We start from the raw sequence: 12925 nt of genomic DNA, 5'->3' as shown, positions 1-12925 counted from the left end.
TTTCTCCTCACACACAACATATACATTGCATAACATAAACTTTATAATCAAGCTTGTCCCTTTTAAGTGGGAGTGAAAGCGACGTCTTCATGATAATTTATTCTCCGTGTCAGACCTAGCAAGTAGCTTTCAGGGTTCATATGCTCTATGTCTTCGTGAGAATTTATTCTCCGTGTCAGGCATAGAAAAACGTGTTCCCTAGAATTGAACTCAATCCGCTTAAGTCTATAATGGACTAGGATTGAGGGTTTGACAGCCCTAGGGGGCACCAACAAGGACAGTTCGAGTATCTTTACTCCTAGAACTGAAACCTTGCATATAATAAACCCTAGAAATTCTCCTGATCTAAGACAATACTAAAACCCTGTCTGTAAGTGTACACAAAAGAGAAATAAGCTCTACCTTTTAATTTATTTGATTTCATTTTTTTCGAAACAAAGCATGGAACTAGAAATCATGCAGTTAGGTTAATTTTTATAAATAAAGCATGGAACTAGAAATCATGAGGTTAGGATTTATACCTTGATAGATATGAGCTTTTCTTTCCATTAATTGGTACTAACCAATTTATTTTTTCCTTTCTCATTTTTATACATTTTGTTTTGTTATAACTTATTTATATTGATTTCTTTTGTTTGAATTGCATGATCATGGCATAACCAAAAGGTGTTGACTTGAAAGATTGTTCATCAAATTGGAAAGAATTCATAAATGGACAAAAAGTTTTATGATCAAACAAAATATTACGCAACCATGGAATGGCATCCTGAGGGAACTCCGAGGATAGAGGAGAGCTATGCACCCAAAGATTGTATGACTGTTGAAGAGTAAAAGGAGATACGAGAAATAAGTGAGCAGATGTCCAAGATGATAGGTAGAATATCTGTTTTGACCAAAGGAAAAGAGATTCATGCACAAAAAAAGAGAGAGCTCAATGAAGATAAATCTGCAATCTCATATATGCAATGGACTTCTGATCCTAACCAATTTGAGAAATTACAGACAGTCATCATTCGTATTCACAAGTTATCTGGAGATACCAAAGAAATGGTGACAACTGTAAAAGCTCCCAGAGATAAGAAGAAATCATGTAATATGAAATCGTCGAAGTTTAGTCTGCTCCCAACGTCTAAAACTCAGGTTCAATCCAAGATAAAAGTCGGTTCTCATTTTGATGCTATCCCTATATCATATAAAGAGTTATATGAGAAGCTACTTGAAGTGCGAGAAATGGCTTCGTACTACATAAAATTGTTCCAACCTCCGTATCCGAATTGGTATGACATCAACGTTTATTGTGAATATCATGTCGGCGCTCAAGGACATACCATTGAGAATTGTCTTGCCTTCAAACGTCGAGTCCAAAGTCTTTTGGATCATGGAACCTTACAATTTATGATAAATGATCGACCTAGTTTGGTAACTGAAGGTCCTGCTATATTAATACCAAAAGTCTTCAAAGACAAAAGTATCAGTAGAGATGTCCAGAAGGAAGAAGATTTGTTGAGGTCTGAGGCTCAAATACGCCATTTAAATATTGAAAATGATAAATTGAGCAGCAAAACGGAAACCATGCATGAAGATTTTCAGAAGGTCAGTCAAGCCTTTCAAAATTCTGGCATAGGAAATACCCCAGAAGAGTGGATAACAGGGGTCACCAAACTGAAAAAAAAACTGCAACATAAATGATAGACGAGCCAAGAAGTTTTCTCATGATTTATGAGTTGCAGAAGAAAGACTCAATACAACTGTCATTGAATTGAGAAAATATCAAGTCGACAATCAAAGGTTGAATAGTGCTATGACCAACATGGAAGCATCATATCAGATCCATCAACATGAGATTGATACTGAATTAAAAGCCACTAGAGCTAAGAACAAGATATTGAAGAAATGTTTAGATGATTATGAGGATCTTGTACGAGAACTTCTTGAACAAAAAGATTCTCTCACGAGAAAAAATGAACATCATTGTTTGCAATTCCAAGAATTAACACAAAAGATAAAGGAAAAAGACAATATCATGAAGGAAGCTGCTGCCCAAGCAAACAATGTGGCTCATAAGCTAGTGGACTTAGCTGGCTTCACGAGAGAATTAAGGCAGATTGATAACTCCACAACTGAGCATTAGTGGAAGTTAATTTGGCTTTTAAGGGAAATAGAGAAGTTAGGAGTGAAAGTTTTCCCTTACATGTAAAAGTTTTGTTTGATGCACGGAAACTTTTGTGTTCAATGAAATCTGTTCTAAGATGATCACTCTTGAGTAACACATTTTCATACATGCATTTGCATTTTACATCTTTGCATTTTCATTTTGTATTCATACTTTTATGTTTACTTTTGTATTGCACAATTTGCATTCTTATTTTTGTATTTATGCATTTTTGCATTTACATTACATTTTTTATTTGTTCAAGTATTGGTATATACATTAATTATAAAAACATATAAATAAATCATGAAGGGCTCTGTAACAGTAAAATTGAGACCATTCATTCATATTACTGTACCATCATCATGAAAATAATGGAGCAATCTTGTGAGTGACTACAAGATCAATGGCCAGAACAATTGACAGGGTTACCTCAAGATACAAGGAAAGAAGCATCAGATTCAGTACCAGATGGATCAAATCAAATTAGTCAGGGGATGACATCTGATAAAAGATAGATAATTACTAAAGGACAACCATGCTATCAGATTGAAAAGTTGGGAATGATAATATACCTTGGGCATCCCACTTGAGCCCAAAGAATAGCCTCATTAATTATTCACAATATGAGGAGAGATTCAAGAGGATGGATGAAGCAATCAGAAATATGAAAAGTGTTAATACTTCCCATAAAGAACTAGAAGCAAGAGAGCTCAGTTTGGTTCCAGATTTGGTTATTCCCCATGAATTCAAGATGCCTAATTTTGAGAAATATAATGGCACCAGTTGTCTTCTAATCCAACTGAGAATGTTTTGTAGAAAAATGGAAGGATATTTAAGTTCTGATGATCTGTTAATTCACTATTTCCATGATAGTCTCGTTGGGCCAGCAATAGTATGGTACAATTATTTGAATCAATAACAGATCAAGAGATGGGTTGATCTAGCTGATGTATTTGTTGGACAATATTGGTATATTAAAGGCTTAGCTCCAACACGTATGGATCTTCAAGGAGTAAAAATGGAAGCCAATGAAGGGTTTCAGAAGTATGCCTTAAGATGGTGAGGAGTGACAGTACAAGTTCAACCTCCCATGTTAAAATAAGAGATATCATGTATGTTTCGTGATTCCCTTCCCGCTCCTTTCTTTGAGTTAATATTGGCAAGTTCGATGAAGGAATTCGAGAATTTTTGTGACAAATGGAGAATTAATTAAAAATGTAATCAGTGAAGGAAACTCAAAAGTCACATCCAAGAGCCCTACGGATCAAAAAGCGAAATCTGATGATGTAAATGAATGTCGTATCTAGAGTTCTCGCAATTGCAAAAGAAAAAGAGCAAGTAGTTGTTCGGATCGACCAAAGAAAATCACACGATCAAGAAAAACTCTGAAAGTGTTTCAAGAATCTACCTCAGATCTGTATCCTCATTTGGTTAAAGGTCAATACATTACACCAAGATTGGTGAAACTGTCACCAAAACCTTATGCCCATTGCTATGATTAAAATAGTTTTTGTAATTTTCATTTGGGGGTAAAGGGATATTCAACAGGGAGTTGTTGGCCACTGTTAAAAGAAATAGAGACGCTCGTTGACAAGCGAGTCTTGACACAAGAAATGATCAAGAAATGGGGTGCAAATAAAGATGAAAATCTCGGGCCAAGTACATACCCAACATTCGAAGCAAGCTAAACAAAACAAGTGGAAGTTGTTATCTACCACTGTAGTACTTTCTATTTTCAGCATCTTGTTTGCACATGTTTTTTGTTCCTTTCTCCGCTTTTTGTGCAATAAATAAATTTGTGTTGCTTTTAAGGTTATGTGCATTAAGTCAATTTTGCAATCTTGCAGTTCTTTGAATATCAACTGGATTAAAAAACTCTTTAAATGATTAGAGTTATAATCTTTGATAGAATATCAAGATTGAAAATCAGAAAAACAAGGACCCTTGACCTTACCTCAGAAGAAATATACCCAAACACGACCCTTTCCACAAAAATGATAGAGCTTTCTCCAATATAAGGAATTAGGCAAAAAGGCTTGGTATTTACATATAAAGGTATACAATGTGGTGTATCTTATATAACATTGCAAAGCTGACTAGATTGTTTTTCTATTGATGAAGTTCGACGATGAAACTTTGACAAATCTAGTCTAAAGTCATTTGGTAATGAGATTTTCTGAATTCCACCAAAACACCTAGACTATAACAGGTTATTCTTAACAAGCTTAAGAAATTGGATTTGGATACCCATGTTATATTATTATATATAAAATAAAACTTGAGTTATCCCACTAAAGCAATTGGTTAATAGCCCCGGATTTATGGATAATATTCAGCTAATCTGTTATGCTTGAGTTATCCCCTAAAGCAATTTGTTAATCGCCCTGGCTTTATGGATAATATTCAACTAATTTATTATACTATTATATGCAATAAAATTGTCCCTCTAGAGCAATTGGTTAATCAACCCGGCTTTATGGATAAGTTTCGACTAACATGATAAAGGTGATTATATTATTATATACAATAAAGCTAAATTCAGCTAGCCAAAATGGAAAATGTGTTAAGAAATGGACTAAGGATATTAAGAAACACCTGTTCTAGTCAACTTCACACGAGCACTCAGAAATTTCATTATTAGATTGATGTTTTCACATTGCTTTATCAAGGATTTCAGAGAATTGAAATGGAAGTATTCTAGAAGGTCTAGTAAACGTTATGCTATATTGTGTCATTTTGTACACATCCGATTAAAATACCAAGTCAAAGAAAGTAAGGTATGTGACAAAGTTCACAAAGAGATAAAGAGGAGTGACATCTTAAATAGATGTAACCATAGAAAATAGGAAAGTCATCCTGAAACCAACCCAAATTTTGATATTTGTCAAAGAGTTATAATTCTCAAACATTAAAGAATTGTTGATTCTTTTGATATCCTTTGAATTCAAGCTTATGATTTGATTTTATTGTGAACCTGTGATAGGCAACATTTTACAAAAAAAATTCATTCTTCGATGAAGAAAAGAGGAAAAACATTTTCAAACAGGATATTCTAAAATGAGAAAAGTCTTTGAAGCAAGTTGTTGCCTATTCTACCTCTATTGAAGAAAAAGAATGAACGAGACCAGAATGATGAAGTATTTCACTTTCTTGAAAGTAAGTGGTCCAAGAAGCCAGAAAGTATGGAGAATTGAACTTGTAACGCTCTCCTGTGACATCATTAGCAATTCATCAAGAAATATTATCACTTATCTCATGCTGAGGGCAATAAACATCACCGGACAAATTATTTTCCCCAGCCATCAATCCATGTCTCTAGCAGATTCTTCAATCACAGAGTCATAAGTCCCATTAAGATGTATTATGGGAATGAACAAGTCACCAATTGCACTCTGGTTACACTGTGATACTAGTTCAAATCTTGATGCATCATTGCTGCCTCTTCCATGTCGATCATTGTCAGGATTATATCCATTACATCCTTCAAAAGATTGTTAAACTTGAATTTGAGAACTTATGGCACATAATAAGACATGGGAACATATTTTACACTTATAGACTTTTCATATTGGGTAACATTGGTTACAAGATTCCATAAGTAAAGATAACCAGTTTTACTATCAACCAAACCTTTCCATGGTTCGGGAAGAGTGGGATATAGCAGTGAGTATCTTGGAGCAGCAGAAGAGATAGTCGTTGTAGCAGTCATTGCAAGAAAATGAACCAACAAAAAATTTCTAGTTCATACCGATGATATTTATTTCTTCCAGTAATCTTGTTACACTGGATGCCACCAACAACAAGGTCGAATTTGTCAAATCTACTCATTAATTGCTCCAACCGATCACTATTCACTTCTTGCGCATCTGTTTTCAAAGGTATGCCAAGACAATAGAAGGCAACCTCTGCATCACTGATCCCAAAGAAAAGAGACAGGACATTGATTTCATCGGGGAACATGTCTCTAACAGATCTTCCTCGTCGTATATGGATTTTAAGGAAACCTGGAATTATTTCCACCTCATCAGGTTCAAGAGGAACAACTTTATTTCTTCCAACCCATACCAGATTCCATTTTCGGCACTCATCAAGAAAATACTTCTGGACACTTGAAGGTGGCTCATCATCATAAACTTCAAGAGCCTTAAGGATCATTTCTGTCAATTTGGCACTTCCTGTACATGTTTGTAAATAGTTCAACTTTGTTTTTGGATCCCAAGAAGGCCATCATTTTTGTCAATGAAAAAGCGTCATGTATGATGCGTGGAGGAAGCGGAATAAGAGGAAATATGTTCTTAATTGGCAGATTATGAATATAGCCCCTTTTCAGCGCAGTAGCACAAAGATACTTCGAATCTACAAATTCTGGCTCTACATCATATAAGTACCGTGACATTTCGGTCCAAGCACTAACTGGAGCAAGTGCCACGTTCTCGTAGTAATAATAAGGAGGCCCAATAGCATCTTCTGGAAGTGTTCTTTGAGTTATCTAATCTGATTCAGTAGAAACCCAAAACCAATCATTGGATTTAGAAGATGAACTGCATGATCGTCTTCATTAAGAAGCTTCTTTTCAAGCTTCCTCTACTTCTTCATTTTCCAAAAATCATTGCCTGGGTTTCGCCTTTTCTTGTAATCATTGCATAATGGTTTCATATCTTCTACCGAAAAAAGTGCGTCAGTAGCCTTAGCCATTTGAGCAACACATATAAAATCTGTCAACTCTGCAATTGATGAATCTGGACCACATCTCTCCATGGCTATTGAAGCATCAGCCTCTGAGTACCCCAATTTCATCAAGTATAACAGTTTGTTCTCCTCATCAAAATCAGAATTCAGGATTTTCTCGGTATCAAAAAAACTATCAATATCTGTGAAATCCTCCTGAAAGATCGCTTCATAATCAGATGAGTAGTTATCAGAATCAACATGTTGTATGGGTGTGGATTTTTCAAGAGCCTGTACAACTGTATATGTAGTCTTGCTATTGCATCAGATTACTGTTCACATAAATTGGTTTCTCTCCCACAGAAAAGTATATTCCAGAAATAGCCTTCACTGAAAACAAGGTTCACTGTGTCAGCTTGGAATGAATTACCAAGCGATTTATACCACTCTGTTCGACTAGATCCCTCCAGATTCATGTAGGACATTTTAAAAGCCCATTTCAGACATAAATGATTCATGTGGGGCATTCTGAGGGCCCACGCCAATATGAATATTTGGGCATTTTGAAAGCTAACATCAACAAGAAGCAAATACTGGGGTATGCTAAAAACCCATTTCAATCATAATCAGGAATATTGACGCATTTTGAATGTTCACGTCAACAAATGTTGGGGCATGTTGAAAGCCCATTTCAATCAGAAATTGGAATAACAATTTGAACGTTCATATCAGTAAATGCTGGGGCATGCTGAAGGCCCACATCATTATGTGTTAAAGATCATTGCTTTGAGCAAGAATTTCCAATGAGACATAAAGGTATGAAGAATGAAAATGATGAAGCAGTGATAGTAGAGCTGACTATACATAATTGCTTCATTCATCAGGCAGTTACATTGGGATCATGTTGTTGAACAAATATCTACTCAACAAGAATAGTTTCAAATACTCAATCTTCTTAACATATGTCACATGACAGTGTGTTTTTTCTTAACATAAGAAAGGATGAATGTGTTATCAAAAGCTTTACGAAAATTTGGGCAGAAGCCACGAGAAAGGATGAATGTATTGTCACATGTTTTACGAACCAGTGATTATGGTGTTGAACCAATGTTGCTATCATATGGTGTTTTCATTTATTGATCTGAAATAAAGTTTGACTTCTTCAACCCCAAGGTCAGAAGTGAGATATGGTGAAGATTTCTTTCCACAAAAGGGAAGCATAAATTTTAACAACAAGAAACTAGTGGAGCCAACTAAGGTTGAACGACAGGTTGTTGTTAAACATCTCGACATGATATGGTCTGAATGGCTTTTTTCGATATCCAATTAGATGTGGAGACATGAAAATAATTAGGATAAATCATCCTTATGATGTGTTTCAAGAGTCAAATCAGAACATACTCTACTTTCCTAATTAATTTCTACTGAGTTTGGCATATCTACATCTACATTCTTCAAAGATGATATATTCTCTTTTCAAAGATGAAAACTTTATTGGATTTTTACACAATTTCAGATGAAGAAAGCCGATTTTATCAAAGACAAAATGGGGCATTAACGTCACAGTTCTGACTACGACAAGAGTTCCATAAATAAAACATTTTTTTCTGAGACTTTCATGATATAAAGAAGACACAAAGATTGCTCTTCCAAATCCGAAATGCCAGCTTGAAATGACATTTTGACCAAGTGAAGGAAGACCAAGTTTTCCACTTTGAAGTAAAAAAATACAATCAACATTCATGCATCATATTTAGGCATTTGCAAAAATAGGGGCATTTTCATTCATTTTATCAATTTAAATATTTAACAGGAATTTCAAAGATTAGCAAAGATTCGGATCCATCATTCGATGGGTCAACATTTCCAGATAAAGTTCGTAATGAGAAGAACTCATCTGAAGAGGAAGAAGAAGTTCATAATGAGAAGAACTTGTTCAACTTTAGCTTGATCGATGGATCAACATTTCTAGAGAAAGTTCATAATGAGAAGAACTCATCTGAAGAGGAAGAAGAAGTTCATAATGAGAAGAACTTGTTCAACCTTTGCTTGATTCTATCACATAAAGCGATAGATCATCATCAACTTTTCCAGAGGAGTTCATAATAAGAAGAACTCATCTGAAGAAGGAGAAGAAGTTCATAATAAGAATAACTTGTTCAACCTTTTGCTCAACTCTATCACAGAAGGAGATAGATCAGCACCAACATTTCCAGAGAAAGTTCATAATGAGAAGAACTCATCTAAAGAGGAAGAAAAATTCATAATGAGAAGAACTTGTTCAACCTTTGCTTGATTCTATCACAGAAAGAGATAGATCAGCATCAACTTTTCCAGAAGAGTTCATAATGAGAAGAACTTGTTCAACCTTTTGCTCGACTCTATCACAGAAGGAGATAGATCAACACCAACATTTCCAAAGAAAGTTCATAATAAGAAAAACTCATCTGAAGAGGAAGAAGAAGTTCATAATGAGAAGAACTTGTTCGACCTTAACTTGATTCATCACCTATAGAGTTGAATGAAAGAAGAACCTCTCCTGAAGATCAATATTTTCAGAGAAAGTTCATAATGAGAAAAACTCATCTGAAGAGGAAGAAGAAGTTCATAATGAGAAGAACTTGTTCAACATTGCCTTAATTCATCACATATGAAGTTGAATCAACGACACCGCTTTTGAGGATCAGCATTTCTAGAAGGAGTTCACAATGAGAAGAACTCATCTGAAGAGAAAGAGGAAGTTCATAATGAGAAGAACTTGTTCAACTTTGCCTTAATTCATCAATATGAAATTGAATCAACGATACCTCTTTTGAGGATCAACATTTCCAGAAGGAGTTCACAATGAGAATAACTCATCTGAAGAGGAAGAAGAAGTTCATAATCTGAAAAACTTATTCAGCCTTTTACTCGACTCATCACAGACGAAAATAGATCAACAACAACGTTGTTCAACCTTTTCTCAAATCAATCACAGAAGGAGATAAATCATCATTCCAAGTGGAAAAGTTCATAATAAGAAGAACTTGTCCGAAATAAACGAAAAATTCATAATGAGAAGAACTTATAGCTAAGAAGATTGAACAACTCAAGCTAAAAATGATGTTTTATGTATTTGCTCCATTCTTATTCCCCAACAATGAGCAAAGAGGAGCAGCTATAATCACCATTTTTACCTTGATCCAACTGGTTCCCTACTCCAATTAGCACCTACCAGCAGCTTCACATTCCAGCAGCTTCCACCGACGACAGCTGGTTTCTCGCTCCACACAGCAACTGCCAGCAGCCCAACTCCACTAGCTGTCCCGACTACAGCTCACCACCAAATAAATAACAATCATTATTTTTGTTTTAAGCATGTAATATGGGAAAAACCCAACAAAACAAGAGAATAACTTCTCTCCTCATCTATCCCCGATCGAGCAGCAATATATACAAAAGATTGGAAATAAAAACACAACCAAGGTTGATTTCATTTTTTTCTTGTATTTTTCAACTTTACATATTATTATATATATATTTTTAAATCAAACAACATGTTAAATAAATAAATAAATAAAAAAGAAGAAGAGTTTGAAGCTTTGGGTGTTCTGCGTGTGAGATAAGGAGGAAGAAGATGAGTTTTAAGTTTATAAAACTTTTGGGTAAACCATGCGTTAGGTCCCCAGTTTCTGGGAGCTTCTTGCTTTGTTCACATATTTTATGGATTAACCACCAAAAGGTGCCCGTAATTTCAATTTTTTCATTTTAGTCACTAATTTAGGGGTTAATTATCCTTAGGCCCTCAAAATTTAAGCATTTATTTACATCTTGGTCATTAACCCAGGTTCAAATTACATATAGCCCACTAAACTTTTACCTTATCTTTATATTATAGTCACTTAAAATAGGAAAAATCCCTAAATAATCCTTATAATTTAGATACATATTTACACTTTAGTTCCTGATTTTTTTATTTTGAAATTAGTTGCTATATTTTTATTTTCTTTCATTTTGATCTTTATGCTTTATTTTATTATATTTTAGTAATTTTAATTCTATCTTTTAATCTTTTGAGCTATTTTATTTTTGGGCATTATATTCGATATCTTTTATTTTAGTTCTTTATTTTATATTTTAATTTATGCGATTTATTTTAATTTATTTAATTTCATTACTTTAATTTTCTATTTTTGCTTTACATTTTTCAATATTTTAATTCTAGTTCTTTAACTATTTCGCTTTATTTTATGTTTAGTTTATTTTAGTCATATTAATATATGTATATATATATATATATATATATATATATATATATATATATATATATATATATATGAAAGATTAATAAGTATTATTTAATTAATTTCATAAATTAATTAAATGATAATATTTATTTATTTTTAAATATTAAGAAAGGGTGGTCTTAATTTACCTAGACGTCCTATTCTGGTACTTTAAAAATAAATAAATATCATGCTTATAAATGTATATATATTTACTTAGTTTTTATTATTATATTCTTATTAATATTTATTTATTTATTAATTAATATTAAAGAAAATGCAGTCTTAAAGCAATTAGATGTCTTTTTCTAATGTTTTTAAATAAATGTCCTATTTACAAAACCATATATATATATATATATATATTTAATATTTTTCCTTAAAAATATCAGATTAAATTTGAAATAACAAGATTATAAATTAAATTCATATTCGAATTCTTAAATTCTATTATTAGAGACAATTTATAATTAACAGGTACCAATTTTGGGCGTTGTGGGGTGCTAATCCTTCCCCAAACGTAACCGACCACGAATTCATTTTTATTTTTAAAAAGAATGAATTTTTGGTTAAACGCATACCAGTTTATTTTTTAACTGATGTTTTCTTAAAAACTCTTTTAAAAGATAATTTTTAGGTATTCGACCTACCTAATCAAAAAAGGTCGATGGCGACTCCTAAAATATTTTTTTTTTAAATAAAAATCATTTTTTATCCACTTTATTTTTTCTGCCAAAAAAAATTTCGTGCCCGGACGAAAATCGGTTACAACACATGTTAATTTGTAATCTTATTTCTAGAAAATGTGTATTCACATTGTGAAAATGAAGATTTTTTTCTGACCTTTGCGGGTTCTTTTCAGAAGTTCACTGCCCTTGGCAAGGAGATCTTGGGTACAGGCAGCAAAGATAGGGTCTCAGGCGGCGAGTTCTCCGCTGTAGTTGTGGTTCCAATGGCCGGAATTATTTCCTTTACCACACAATCCACCGGTTAGTCCTTTATCCGATGGAAGTACCGCTGCCATGTTCCATACTTCCTTTAGTGCTCTTGCCTTTAGAGTCGCTGCTCCACGTAAAGCTGCAGATGAAGGAAAAAAATCTCCGGTAAATTTCGAGTTCGGGTTTGATTTGTTTAAAATGAGGGTCGGGACCGTCTGTTCGTTTTTTCCCGAGGTGGGGGACGAAGAAGAAGTTGCGGTGGCCGCCGCAATGGCTGCTACGGCGGAGGCAACCGCAGCAACCGAGATAGCGGCGTGTAGCTGTGCATTGTGAGCTCTGGTTTCTTCTTTCTTTTTCTCTTTCCTGTCCTTTAACCATCTCCCCACCGTCTTGGCCCCGTTCGGGGTGTTAACTCCGGTACCGGCGCATGCCCGACCTTCACTGAATCTAGGTTGAATGGAGTCGTGGGTACGGAAATACTGCAACAACAATGGCGATTGCTAAGCTAAAATTTGATAACTTCTCACAATGGTTAAAACCACGAACTTCACCGGACCTGACTCCATTAATTCCGATTCAAATTTGGTTATCAAAAATTATAATAACTAGAACTTGTTGAATTTGATAAAATGATATGATTTTAAGGCCTGAAAACAGGCAGCTTTAGCTGATATAAGACAAAAAAAAAAACTTAGCAGATTGCTAGGGAAACTAATAAAGAGTTGTTATTGGAACTTGGAAGAAGACAAAGTTTCCCTCTCTGCAATTTTCTATTCATTTTATATACTAAAGTGAGCCTGTAGGGGGACAACTGATACTGTTCCTCTTCAACAGATTGCTGAAATATTTGCCTGTCTATTCATTGTTTTCATATTCAAATATTTCCTTTCATCTTTTTG

General features: G+C 34.1%; 1 pseudogene; it reads right to left on the bottom strand.

Annotated features, from left to right (window-relative positions):
• The window catches only part of LOC120189134, a 28853-nt pseudogene that overhangs the window by 15306 nt on the left and 622 nt on the right, over positions 1 to 12925 (bottom strand).

Source organism: Hibiscus syriacus, unplaced genomic scaffold (genome assembly GCF_006381635.1).
Source record: "Hibiscus syriacus cultivar Baekdansim isolate YM2019G1 unplaced genomic scaffold, ASM638163v2 tig00116951_pilon, whole genome shotgun sequence".
Taxonomy (NCBI): Eukaryota; Viridiplantae; Streptophyta; class Magnoliopsida; order Malvales; family Malvaceae; genus Hibiscus; species Hibiscus syriacus.
Note: the sequence above shows the minus strand (reverse complement) of the source record. Positions and strands in the feature narration are given on the sequence as shown.